We start from the raw sequence: 14,434 nt of genomic DNA, 5'->3' as shown, positions 1-14,434 counted from the left end.
AAAAAAAATCCAAACCCTAAACAACACCCACCTCAAAAAAAAAAAACCAACAAAAAACCCTACTCTGAGCGTCTCTTTCCTTCCTTAAACCTTTCACTGAAAAACTGTACCAAAAGGTTAAGATTGCCGTTTAAGATCCCCAGAGATCCTCCATGCCATACCTTCTATCCAAAGTGAACTGTTTGAAGGATAGTCTCCAGTGCTCCACCGGCCTCCATACCCAAGTTTATGCTTCTCTTGTCTCTCAATTTCGGCTCATGTAGCCCCCTCTGCCTGGAATGCTCTTTCCCTCCTCTTTCCCCAAATTGCTACTCTTCCTCCTCCTTCAGGAAGGCAGACTTACTTGCTTACCCCGCCTGGATTCTCCCCCGATCCCCATTTCCACCCCGATCCCTGCACTCAGAACACTGTGTTCTCATGTTATGGGTGTGCCTGCCTCCTCCACTAGACCATGAGATGTCTGAGGACAGGGACTGTGGCTTACCACCTGTGTGCCTCAACAAACATGCATGGAATGAATGCACAGGAGAGAGGAAGAAAGGGCTCTCATTCTGTTCTTCAATTCCAGGAAAAAAGAGGTCAGCCTGCCTTCACTCACGAAGAAAAACAGAGGAGGGGAAAGCCAGATTGATAGTCCCACTCCAGGAATAAAAGCAGAGGGCTCTGGTCTTCCTTTCTCTCACCATCGCAACAGGGAGCCCCAGAACTGTGTCCCCTGCACCTTTGCGAGCTTTCCTAGGCTGAGTGACTTCTGTGTTGGGGTTTCCCTGTAGTAATGACTAGTTGAGACTTTAGTAAAGGGCACAGGACAGTCTTCAGAGCAGCAAGAAATATGCAGCTGGGGAGTTCCCGTTATGGCTCAGTGGTTAACGAATCCGACTAGGAACCATGAGATAGCGGGTTTGATCCCTGGCCTCGCTCAGGGGGTTGAGGATCCAACATTACCCTGAGCTGAGGTGTAGGTCACAGATGCAGCTACAGCTCCAATTAGACCCCTAGCCTGGGAACCTCCATATGCATGGGTGCGGCCCTAAAAAGACAAAAAGTCCAAAAAAAAAAAAAAGAAAAGAAAAGAAATATGCAGCTGGGGAGTCACCAAGGGCGTAGCCAGTGTTAGAAGGAGGAATTTCCTAGGCAAGGCACTGGATGGTAGCAGCTTCAAAGAGGAAAAGTCCTAGGGCCTGTGACTAGGAAGAAAAGGAGAGCTTAGGGAATTGGTCTGGACCAGAGAGGTGTCTGTTAGGTTTAGAAACAGGCCCCAAGAGACCTTGCATGGGGAGTTGCTTTACCAGAAGCCAAAGAGTTTGGGACTGTGGCCAAATCTGGAAAGAATGTCTTAAGACTTGGCAGTGGCTAAGGGGATTAGCTCTGCCTTGGAAGAAAGGCAAAAGTGGGAAGGACTCCAAGAAAGTATTATAAAAATCAGAGCCCATAAGTTTTATTTTATATATAAGCCAATTCTAATCAATTGGAAAGAGCCTTCAGGAATGGTAAATTGAGAAAGACTTTAAAGTCATCACCAGCCTCAGCTGAAAAAAAGAGAGAAAGAAAGAAGGAAAGGAAGCACTCTGATTGATTCATCATGCCTGCCGTGGGTTCTGATAATGAGGAATATGAAAGGACCTGGGAACCAAAAAAGGAAGTAAAAGAGGGGGCTCCTAAAATGTAAAATGTATTTTTGAATAATTTAAGTCTGGCAGGGCGTGTACCTGAGTGGAAATATCATAGGCTTTGTCACAGACAGAGCTCACTTTGAATCCTGGTTCTGCCTCATTTCTTACTGCATAATCTTGTGAAACATACAATACCCAGTCTGTAAAATGGGATTGTTTTGCAAATTAAATTAAATACTTTATTACAATGATAATAGGAAACATTTGCATAGCAATTTCTATGAGCAAAGCATTGTAAATTGAGCAATGTAAATGTAACGCATTACTATTGGGAAGGAATTATAAATTCAATTCCCTATAAGGAACCCTAAAAGGTGATTATTCCTAATTTACTGATAAGGAAACTGAAGTTCAGGAAGGTCAACAGTACCGCCAAGAATCTCTGCCATTATATATAATTCTGTCAGACTTGCACTTGAAGTTCACACACGCATAAAATACATTTTGTAGAGCATTTCATTGTACACCAGGCAGGCTACAGAGTCATGAGCAGGATAGGAGCATGGGTTCACTTGAGGAAAAAAGGACAAAACTAGGACCCAGGAATTTGGCCTCCCACAAAACACCTCTGGCCTTTTGACTCTGCTAGAGCATGAAAGGCTTACTCCAGTCTTCATTTGGTGGAGGACCCATCTTGCTTTCTCCTGTGCCAGACTGAGGCATTCTTTCACAACATGGCTTTAAACCAGGTGTCAACAAACCACAGCCAAATCCTGCCCATCACAGGTTTTTACAAATAAAGTTCTGGAGGAACATAGCCAGGTTTATTCTTTGATGTTTTTTCCATGGCCATTTCCATACTCCCTCAGCTGGTATGAGTTGTCACAATGGAGACCACATGGCCTGCAAGGCCACTATCTGGCCCTCTGCAGGGAACGTTTGCTGATCCCTGCTGTCCACCTTAGGCCAGACTGTCTATATATCAATAAGGCACTTGCGATCAATCATCGGTCCTTAACCAGGGAAAGGAGAACAAGCTGTTCCCTTGAGTGTTTCTCCAGGGGAGATATGAAGTAGGACTCCATAAGAGGAACCAAAATGAAAATAGACATGATGAGAAGAAGAGGATATAGCAGAATGATAGCCTATGTTAACCTATGTGATGTGATACAATGGCTCAGGGGCAACAGGAGACCACAGTGTTAAACAAACTTAAGTAGGTTTCTCTTCCGTGGGACTTCTCAGGACCTTTAAAATGCCATCACGCCTGGAGAGTGCTGAGGGGGGATACGGGTCACAGAATGGATTTTCCCATGGGACTACCTTCTTTGGAACATTCTTTGGCAAGTGCTGAAATAAAAAAACTCTTTAGACTCATGCTCCCTGGGAACTATGGATGAAAAAGGTGAGGGCTGGACGAGCACGTATTTTCTCAGCAAGGGAGAAGGCAGAAGAACTAAAGAGAGCCAGGGTGGAAAAAAGAAAGGGGTGTTTGAAGAGAAGAAGGAAGGAAGCAGGGCCCTGGGAGACTGGACTATCAGAGGGAACCGTGTGTCAAAGGCAGGGCTGCTGCCCAGAGCAGGATGTGTGGCCACTTTCACCATCACCATCGTCACCATCAGCACCAGCAGAGATGCTGACCTCCTCTGAGATCTTACTACTCTGCAGATGTTGTATCATCTTCTTTAGACACATAAAGTCATTTAATTCCCATTTTACAGATGAGGAGATAGAGTCACTCAGTCAAAGCTTATAAGGCTTCCAAGTGGCAGTGCATAGATTCATCTCAGTGAGTCAGACTCCAGAGCTACCCTGCATTGCTCTACTTTTAACTGCAGTTAAAAGGAGGCCTGGAATTCCATTATGCAACACACAAAGGGTACTATATACAAATGCAACACCGAAACACTTAGAGAAAAAGACAAAACAAACAAACCAGCGGTCAATTTGGATATTTGACTGCACAGGGCCAAACAGCTAGAGGACTGTACTGACTTTTTTCCCACAGCACCATCAGATGTTTCAATATCACATTTTCTTCTTCTCTCCCTTTTTTCACTCTTCTACAAACTACCCCTTCTTAATTTACATCATAAGTTATGTATCAGGCTCTTTCAGGCTTATCCAATGTATTACGCTTGCTCATAAAGTAAACATAAGATATTTTCTGAATGTTAAAAAGCATTTTCAACTCGAACACTGTGACTACTGTATTTACACTAAGCCTCATTTAGATTTCATACAACTGCCAGTTCTTTTGGGGTGGGGAGGTGGGGGATTACAGCCCTCAGAAGCTTCTTAGGACAGATTCCGAAAACATGAATCACAGCTCAATGAAATCTTTTGTGGCTCAGAAACATACCTTCGTTAAATGCTAGCATTTATCCAGTCCTAGCTAACCGCTGATTTCCATACCTAAAACACGATGAAAACAGTAAATCATATTATCTGGGGGTAGGGAGGCAGGGATAAACCCAGGTCTGGAAAAGCAGTCCAGGATATGAAAAACTTGCACAGTGAGTATTTTGGATTTGCAATGATGGCAAAAACAAAAAACAAAAAGAAAAAAAAAAAAAGAAAAGACGATTCCGATGGCACGCTACAAACATCAACTGGGGGTGCCTAAAAGCAGTTTGTGTGGCTCAATTAACCTCTGATTTACTTTCTTGGGTTTACAGCAAAATAAAGGACAGCTGCCGGTGGGTTAGGGTGAAATAGAAAGGCTGTCAGGCTGTTGGAAATTTCTGTTTACCTGGTGAGCGGTGAGGGCAGGGCTTTGGGCTCCTCTGTCTAGAAGGACTGCAGGGCAGAGTGTTCAAATCGTGGCTGGCCCCAGGCTGCTGCCCTTCACGCTGCTTCAGCTGCTTCTAAAATCCCATTGGAAATCTCAAAGGACTGGAGAGCCTCAAGGCCAATATTCCGTTTCCGAAAGTCTTCCTCTCCTGAGCTTCCTCCCCCCCAACTTTGCTTGCATCAACTCTGGAGCGGCTCGGGTTTCTTCCACCCCTGCGCCAAGCAGCTGGGAATCCAGGCGTTGTGCTGGGCGAGTGAGGCGGCCCCTGAAACCACTTCCAGATGTGCTTGGCAGGCCTGCTCCGATGAGCCAGACTCCCTCTCGCATCCTCCTCCAGCAGCCTGCAAATCATTTGGAAAACAAGGCTGCTCTGGAGGAAAAGAATCAAACTGGAGAAGAGTTCAAGCTTGGAGGGTGAGTTTCCACCACACATGGGATCTAAGGTAAACTTTGAGAGGACAGAAGTGAAAAAGTTAAGTTCATACTGATTTTAAGAATATCCTTATGGCCACTAGCTTCTCCTGAAATGCCGTAGTCATAAAATTGCTGTCGACTCCAAATCAAAGCCCAGATAACAACTGCGGTCTCGTTCTACCAAGGCAATGATAATGAGAGAAGTCACAAGATGCTGTGTTTTGTGTCTGAACATGGAAAAGAATCAGCGCCACCCAGCTCTATGCTGTTCTGTGTTTCTGCAACTGATTTTCAAAAACCCAGGAAATGGTGCCAGCATTTTGCCTGGGATCATGGAATTTACTTCTGCAGTGGCCTCTCTCCCTAGTTATTATAAGGAAATACATTTGCCTCTGCTCGCTGCCCTTTTCTAAGTTGGTATTGTTCAAGAGCAATAAATGCAAGCCACATTGTCACTGAAAATCTAGTAGTCACATTAATTACGAGGTAAAATTAATTTTAATGATAATTTTATTTAAAGCAACACATACAAAAATGTTTTTCAACATGTAATCGACATAAACTGGTAACAGGATATTTTTACATTCTTTAAATGTGATCTTTAAAATCCAGTGTGTATTTTACGCTTGCAGCAGATCTCAATTCCAGCACTAACTTTTATCGGAAAAAACTGATATGAATTCAGATTTCATAAAATTGACAGTTTAAACAGTAGATGCACATACTCACATTGTTTCAAACGTCAAAGTTTTCCAATAACTGAATCCAGAATCAGTTTTTCAATTTAAACTGATTAAGCAAAATTTAAAATTCAGTTCTTCAGTAGCACTGGTCAGATTTTAAGTTCTCATAGCCACTGTGGCTCGTGGCTATTGTACTGAACAGTGTGACTCTGAAGGATTTAGCAGAGGGTCTTCAGACTTGAACTTGGAGAAGGGGAACATCTGACCAGCTTCTATTTCTATAGAACTGTCAACACTGATGAAGCATTTTCAAATTTTCTATTTTGTTTTATTTGTACAACATTCCTGTTAGGTAAGTTGAGAAGATGGCTTTTGTCCCAATTTGCAGATGAGCAAACTGAGGCTTTGAGCAAGTTAAAGTAGTCAATGTTCCCAAAGCAAGTTAGTCGTGAAAGCCAGGGTTGGAATTCCTGTTCAGCACTTGGTCTTTCCTGAGGCATGTTTCAAATATTAGGATTTCTGGACAGCTGCAGCTCTAGGGTTAAATTGTATCTGCAGCTATTTCTTCCCTTGGTCATCCTTCAGCATCCAGTGACTGAGTAGAATGACTAATAGCCCTGGTGTCATTCCCTTATATACCCCATCCCAATGCCTTTGCACCATCCAGCAGGTGTATCATCTTTCTCTGCAGCAGACTTGACTTTACGCTGTTCCTCTTCTCTCTTTAATCCCAGCAAGCTAGGTTTTTAAAATTTATTATTATTTATTTATTGTTTACTTATTTTTTTTTTTATAGGGCAGCATATGGAAGTTCCCAGGTTAGGGGTCGAATGGGAGCTGCAGCTGATGGTCAATGCCACAGCAACAGCAACATCAGACCGAACCTCATCTTCAACCTGTGCCACAGCCTGCAGCAATGCTGGATCCTTAACCCACTGAGCGAGGCCAGGGTTGGACCCTGCACCCTCATGGATACTAGTTGGGTTCTTAACCCACTGATCCACAACAGAAACTCCTTTTTAAATTTATTTTCTTTTACTAAAGTATAGTTGATTTACAATGTTGTGCCAATTTAACACAATTTTTGCTGTACAGCAAAGTGACCCAGTCATACATATATATTCCCTTTTTTGCTTTTTGTTCTTTTTGTCTTTTTAGGGCTGCACCTGAGGCATATGGAAGTTCCTAGGTTAGGGGTTGAGTCAGAGCTGCAGCTGCCAGCCTACACCACAGCCACAGCAATGCAGAATTCTTAAACTACTGAGCAAGACCCGGGATCAAACCTGCGTCCTCATGGGTACCAGTCGGGTTTGTTACTGCTGAGCCTCAAGATGAACTCCTATATTCCCTTTCTTATACTTTCTTTCATCATGATCTCTCCCAAGACATTGGATATGGTTCCCTATGCCATATAGTAGGACCTCATTGCTTATCCATTCTAAATGTAATAGTTCCAACAAGCTGTTTTAAACCACAGCTCTACTCAATGTTTTAGCTAACAGGTATGGTTGTAAAATACTTATCTTTGGTAGCAGCACTAATATCAATATACACTGATCACTTGTGGGAAGCCAGAAGGTTTTGTGGCAGCACAGGCAGCACAGTACTGCCCCAATCCTCGCTGTACCTACATGAGCTAGATACCAACATTTCCTGGCTCAGGGTTTGCCAGTGCCCTTCCAGAACTATGTGTTGTCAGGAGCAGCAGGACAGTCCCTCAGAATGTCCCAAGGAAACAAGGTGGAAAACACTCCGAGCTGACGCCCGCCCAATCCAGTTTCCCCCAGAGGCTGGGTTTTCTCCCCCTTTGCATCTCACATCCACTTAGCAGAATGCCTGACCCAGTGTAAGAGTTAGTGAATACGAAGGTTCAGAGAGTATGACAACCAAAGCACCTAAGAAGGGGACTCAGAACTGAAATAATTACGTTGTTTTCAAGCCCCTGTTTACTATTCATATTAATTTCCATAAGGACCCAAATCTACCTGTCATTGTTCTTTGCACATTTTCTCCCTAACTCCCTACTGCTTCCAACTCCAGATTCTCCTTTATTTTTGCTGAGCTATGTTCTGAGGATAAAGAGGCTTACTATCTATGAGCTAGATTTCCACACTGGATGCACAGATTCTGCCCCCAGAGAAGAAATTGAAACAGAAGGAGATGCAGGATATAAGGGGCACCCTCATAAGTATAATGGTTACCAGCACGGGCTCTGGGGATAGACAGATGTAGGTGTTCACACAGATGTTGCTGAAAACCTCACCTTCAGTTTCCTTGTCCATAAGATGAGGAAGCTTTTTTTTGGCAGTGCCTACAGCATGTGGCAGGGATCAAACCCATACCACAGCAGAGACCAAAGCCACAGCAGTGACAATGCTGGATCCTTAAGCCTCTAAGCTACCAGGAAACTTCTGGGGAGGGTGAAAGGACATGATGCATATAAAGCACTCAGTAAGGGCTCCTACATGCAAGTTATTTTTATTATTGTTGCATGAAGACACCCCAAGGTAGGAACAAGAGAAAGAAACTATAACAGTAAGGTATTGGTAACTTTTTTTAAAAGTCCAAATGAGATATGCTGTTGCAAACACTGGTAGCCTACAAAATAACCTCTCTGCTTCTTCCCTTCAAATAGAAACCCTCTTTCGTTTGAGGTGGCAAGTGCCCAGTTAAAAACATTCACCTCCTCAAAAGTCCTGCAGTTAGAGTGGCATGTGAACAGCAGTCGGCTGTCTGTGACTTCCTAGACAGCTCCTGTTTTCCTGGCAAAGACCTGTTTGGTGCCTCTCGCCCTTTCTTCCTGTCTGAAACCCAACCTTGATGCCTGGAGGTAGAGTAGCCATCTCACCGCCCTGTGGAAAACAGGCCCACACGGCACTGCCGCATGTGGCCATGCCGGCTGTGCACAGAGACTGCACGGTTGAATCAGTCAGGGTTCTGGCAGCACACAGGTGGCTCATTTCAGCAGGCTAATGGTGGAGACTGAAAACAGGCACTATTTGAAAAAAGTCGGTATTAGGGAAACATGATTGAGAGATGCTGTTGTAGCCTGGGGTTAGCGGTTGAAGGGAGTCATTAACACCCCCAGTCCTGAGGGCAAGGGAAGGGGATGGGTAACCAGGACTGGGAGAAAGAAGCCAAAGAGCAACCTCTGTTGACCCTCACAAAAGGGACTAGGAGGTCAATGACCCCAACCTTACAATCTCCTGTTGGTGGCATCTCTCATTGACCAAACTGAACTGGAAGTCGGAGACGTGAAGAGCTCAGTGATACATTTAGATCAGTCTCAGGGCGCTGGACAAGTTAAAGAAGAGTAGAGCACAGGTCTGTATAAGCAAATGGAAAATATCCCTGCATATTCATTCAGGCGGGCAGAGCAAGAACAGAGGAGGAGCCTCAGTCCTAATGGCACCAAGGGACACTATAGCAGCCCTGGACTGACTCCTCATGGAATATCTAACTATGTGAAGAAAATAAACCTGGATGTGGTTAAGCCAGTTTGGTCAGGAAGAGGCCTGAATGCAGTCCCATGTGACCTATACACATTTTCAGTTTGTGCCATCATTAGTCTACACAATGTATGTCTGAGTCATTATTGTTCCACACTCATTTTGTTTTAGTTGAAAGTCAGATGTTCATTATTTCTTACCCAATGGGCCTGCCTTGGCTAAGTGTATTACTTTGTAGTTAAGGTCTTAGATAAAATCTATTCAGGCTGGGAAATCCCACTGTGGTGCAGTGGAAACGAATCCCTGAAGATGCGGGTTCGACCCCTGGCCTTGCTCAGTGGATTAAGGATCTGGCATTGTCATGAGCTATGGTGTAAACTGCAGATATGGCTCAGATCTTGAGTTGCTGTGGCTGTGGTATAGGTCAACAGTTGTACTCTGATTTGACCCCTTGTCTGGGGACTTCCATATGCTGTGAGTGCAGCCCTAAAAAGCAAAAAAAAAAGCAAAAAAAAAAAAATTCTTTTCAGGCTGATAAATGTGACTGGAAGGAAAAGCAGCAGCACTGGGTCAGGCTGACAAACCTCCATTTACTGCCTCAGTCCTCCAGGGCAGGCTCCAAGATTACCACAGGAAATACAACTACAGGACCTCAATTCCCTCTCTTTGCCTGGTAGGGCTCAGTGATGGGTCATCTCCTTGTCCAGAGCTAGGTGCTCTGGCTCTTCCCTGCTACCCCCTGAGCTGCAGCAATTGCTCCTGCATCTGACTCTCCCTTTCTCCCACCTGAAATGACGGTTTTTCTTCCTTGTGCCAGTTACCTACTCTGGTCCTGCCATGCTCCTGCCAGCTACCCTCTCCATGCTTTGGCCGCAGCTCTAGCCATGGCTGGAGCCCTGCAATCTGGGAGCAGACTTCTCAGACACCATCTGCTGCCTTCATCCCAGGAACAGTGCCTTTCGAGGCTCTCTGCTGTTGAGCTCTGCCTACCTGCTGGCACTCATCAAAACTCCTTCTCAGACTGCTGCCAATAAGCCCTTGGCCTGAGTCCTCAAATGAGATTAAGGGATCCCTTAGACATGGCAATTTACACTTTTGGCTGAAAACACAGGCTTGTCTGCCACCTCGCAGCACCAGCCCCTCCCTCTTGGGCTGACTCCTCAGTGGCTTGCAGCTCAGGAGGAGTAGAAACAGTGGTAATATAATGAAAATGATGATGATGATAGAAGTTAAATAATCTATTGCTAATTACATGCCAGGCATTGCATAGGTGCAGCATAGTCCTTGCTCTGCATGGCATTCGCACCAATTTGTTACTACAGTGCAGTTTAATAACATTAGTCCTGCAACAACACAGTTCAAATCTGTTACCACAATATGCCAATTGTAACTGGATAATTACAAACTTTGCTGTTAGCTTTTCAGTCCATAAAATTACTATCCTGATAACAGATCCACATCATGATCAGTGACTAATCATGTCACTTCTTTGACAATTGGTCAGTATTTGGTCACCAGGCAGCTGTTGTTCAGTTGATGCACAGACAGCAAAACATGTAGTTGTGTTGCTTCCTTAATTCCCAGTGATAAACTTATGTGACATTTACAGAAATGGGTAAGAGAGAGTTGGCCAAGAAAGAAATGTAGCAAAGAAATATAATGGTGACAGTGAAATTCAAATCAAAGTTAAACAGAGGGAGAGAAGAAATAGCCAGCCATGGGATGACACTGTTCCTATTTAACTCTAGTTATGCAGCCAGAAAAATCTAGTAAAAGTGACTTTACGAACATAAATAAGGAAAGTGGTTGTGATGAGAAGGATGGAGATGTTTCAGAGAAAATGACAAACGCAAATAATGCACATTAGAGGAACTCTCAATGGTATTTCATGATATCAAAAGTGCAAAGGATAAAATATGGGAAGCTGATCCAAACTTAGACAGGAGTATGATGATTTGCCAAGGCACAGAAAAGATGCTCACTCCTTACAGTAAGTTATATGACAAGAAGGTAAGCACTGCTCTTGCTAAGCTTTATATAAAACACACCAAAAAATTCTCAACATTTAATTTTCATCTTCAGTGTGGCCAATGTTTTAAATTATAGAACAAATAAATATTGTCTACTGATTTTTTTCATTTCTCCAGACATTTAAAACTAACAATAAGAGCGTTTTAAACATTTTGACAAAAAATTTTAAAGACCATGGACAGAACCAGTCTAATTTTCCCATTGAAAATTAAGATCGTTTCACCTTCCATGGTTATTTTCACAGATCTGCCGTCCCATGCAAAGCAACAATGGCCTATACTTTACATATGTTATCTCATTTGATCTTCAAAATAAGCCTACAAAATAGATGCTATTGCCATCCCAATTTTATGAACAAGAATCTGAGGCTCAAAGAAAATAAATAATTTGACCAAGGCCATGTAGCTAGTAAATGGCTAGGTCTACTGAATTCTAAATCCCATGATGTTAAGCCCAATGCTATACAGAGAGTCCGGGTAGATGATGGTGTTATATATGGGGGAGCAGGAATGAAGGAGAGTAAGTGGTGAGAGATGACGGCATCTTCTCTAATTTAACTTCAAAAGGTTAGAGCAGCATTGCCCAAAAGAGCTTTCTATTTTCTATTATGTTTTATAGAGTATAGATATTTATATAACTTATGACATAGAAATAGAATATATTCTATCCTAGTCCACATATACATCTACATGTACTTCTGAATCCATCTTTTCCTGATCCTCCAGGATCAAGTTTCAACCCTTCCTGAGGAAGGAGGCTTACTTGGTTAACTCACCAATTCTCATTTCCAACCTTCTTCTCCCTTTGCTTCTCATTACTGAGGCTGAAAACAAACAAACAAACAAACACACTTTCCCAGACTCCTACAGCCACTCTCCCGCATGAAGACCCCTAGGGTATGCTGTTGTTTTCTTTCTAACAGCATCTTGGGCCCTTGGCCATTCTAAATAAAAATGACATTTCCCAGAATTCCTTCAACTAGCTGTGGTCTTGTGACTAAACACTGGCTTATGGAATGTAAGCCAAAATATTCTGTATAATCCCAGAATGTGTTCTGGAGAGGGGACCATTCCTTTCCCCGACCCTTTCCTCTTGGCTGGAATATAGGTGCATGAGCTAAGCTGGAGCAGCCATTTTGGATCGTGAGTCAGAAGGAGGAATTCCAATATATAAAATCCAATCCACAAAATCTATAGATTCCTGAAAACTTGCTGAAATAGAGCTGCTATGCTGGCTTTGGACTGCCATTTCCAAAATTCACCTACATGGGAGAATTATAAACTTTTAAAGCCATTATTATTTTGGTATTTCTCTCACTACAGCTAATCAGCTCTTAATTTACTAAATGCCTCCATTCTGGCCAGTGAAACCTAAGGGCAAGTGTTCTGGGTGGTTTCTGGGCAAGATATTTTTCTTCCCTGTAAAAGGAGAGTTCTATTTTCCCATCATGGCTGTCCTCCTGTCTCATGCCTTTGGGCACTGTTGTGTGGGAACACAAAGTCCAGAGCTACAACAACCTTCTTGTGACCATAAAGGAAAGGCCAAGAGAAATTCAGAGCTGCCACCTGGAACCATGACACCACTGAACGGCTGAAGTAACAACCCTAGACTCACCAACCCCCAATTTCTTGAGCAAGATCATTAAAAGCCTTGCCATTTAGCCACTCTGTGTTGGATATTCTGCTACTTGTAACAGAAAGCATTTCCAAATGACATAGTCTTTTGCTAGGATTTAAACATTTGTATCCCCTTCTAAACTCATATGTTGAAATCCCCACCTCCCAGGTGATGGAGTTGGAGGTAGGGCTTTTGGTAGTTTGGTGTATAGGTTATGAGAATGGAGCCATCATGAGTGGGATTAGTACCCTTATAAGAGATTCCAGAGGGTTCCCTCATCCCTTTCACCAGGTAAGGTTACAGGGAGAAGTCAGCAGTCTGAAACCTGCAAGAGGGTCTTCATCAGAATCTGACCAGGCTGGCACCCTGACCTTGGACCTCCAGCCTCTAAAACTGTAAGAAATAAATGTTGGTTGTTTATAAGCTAACCCAGTCTGTATTATTGTTTTACAGCAGCCCAAACAGACAAAGACATCTCTGTTGCTCCTTCAGTCTTACCTTTTCAACTGGATCCTTCTTCTGGGCCCACAGTCATGCTCAAGTCTCATCCCTGGAAAGAAAAAGAGCAGCTTGCTCTGTACCCATTTCTCGCCTTGAGTCACTGTTCTTCTTTTTCCCTTCATGGGCAAGTCTCTGCAAAAAGTAGACCATACATGTTACCTGTGCTTCCTTATTTGTTTTTCATTCTTCCCTCCTCCCACTCCTCTGAGTGTTTTAATCTAGGCCATTAATAACATCCTAGTTTGCAAATCCAGCTGACACTGCTGCATGGTCTTTTTCTTATCTGACCTCTCTATGGCTCTTGGCTTAGATAACCACTTCCTCTCTGTGAAAGCCCCTTTCATGGTGACTTCTTTGATATCACCCTCACCCAGTTCCCTTTTGACTTCACTGACTTTTCGTTCCCCGTTTCATTCGTGAGAGCCTCCTTCTGTCTTTACCTCTTGAATATGGGCTTCTTCAGGGCACTATTCAGCCTCATTCGCCTCTTTCTACACTTCTCCTCCTAGGTGTTAACTTCTATTCTTAAAGTTTCAAAGATTGAAGAGAACTTTCTTGAGAACTGGGGACCTGTTCTAGACTCCTTTCTTAAGCAGAGTTGAGTCAAAGCTGCTCTGGTAAAATATCTTCACCACTGGATTAAGCATCTTGTCAAGGATCAACCTGTGTCTCCCTGCACCACCCCCCCCACCGCCCCAAGATACAATGAAGTCCTAATGCGTGACACCTGTGAATTCAACATTATCTGAACATAGGTGTTTGCAGGAATAATCAAGTTAAAATGAGGTCATTAGGATTGGGCCCTAATCCAATACAACTGGTGAACTTATAAGAAGAGACAAAGACACACAAGGACAAGACCATGTAAGACTGGAGGCAGAGATTGGAGTGATGTGGCTATAAGCCAAGGAACGTCTAGGATTGACAGTCACCACCAGAAGCTAGAAAGAGGCAAGGAAGCATTCTTCCCTACAGCTTTAGAGGGATCATATCCCTGCTGACACCTTGATTGTTAACTTCTAACCTCCAGAACTGCAAGACAAGTTTCTGTTGTTAAAACCTGGTTTGTGGTACTTTGTTACAGCAGTCCTAGGAAATTAATACAGACCTCCACACAGTCCTGAAGCTCCTTTATCAAAGCAACTCTTACCACTAGTAATCTCTTTTGTCTTAATATTTTGGCTTCATCTTTCCCCTAGTTTAGAGATTTTCAGACTTTCAAATATCATATGCCATTTTTTTAAAAAATTTAATATCAACATTGGGTTTGCAATTTTAATTTTGCCCTTAGTCTTTTGCTACAAGGGCTTAAAAAACACACACGCGCAATTA

General features: G+C 43.2%; 1 protein-coding gene across 3 annotated transcripts in view; it reads right to left on the bottom strand.

Annotated features, from left to right (window-relative positions):
- GLT8D2 (glycosyltransferase 8 domain containing 2) overlaps positions 1 to 13,154 on the bottom strand; it is a 61,248-nt gene extending 48,094 nt beyond the window's left edge. Inside the window, exon 1 of one of the 3 annotated variants that reach the window (XM_047788151.1) lies at positions 13,100 to 13,154. The gene's annotated coding sequence lies outside the window, so the exon portion shown is untranslated. Of the gene's footprint in view, positions 1 to 161; positions 186 to 4,365; positions 4,972 to 13,099 lie in introns of those variants that run through there. The other 2 variants (XM_047788150.1, XM_047788152.1) reach the window with 2 other exon arrangements.
- Positions 13,155 to 14,434: the final 1,280 nt, after the last annotated feature.

Source organism: Phacochoerus africanus, chromosome 7 (assembly GCF_016906955.1).
Source record: "Phacochoerus africanus isolate WHEZ1 chromosome 7, ROS_Pafr_v1, whole genome shotgun sequence".
Classification (NCBI taxonomy): domain Eukaryota; kingdom Metazoa; phylum Chordata; class Mammalia; order Artiodactyla; family Suidae; genus Phacochoerus; species Phacochoerus africanus.
Note: the sequence above shows the minus strand (reverse complement) of the source record. Positions and strands in the feature narration are given on the sequence as shown.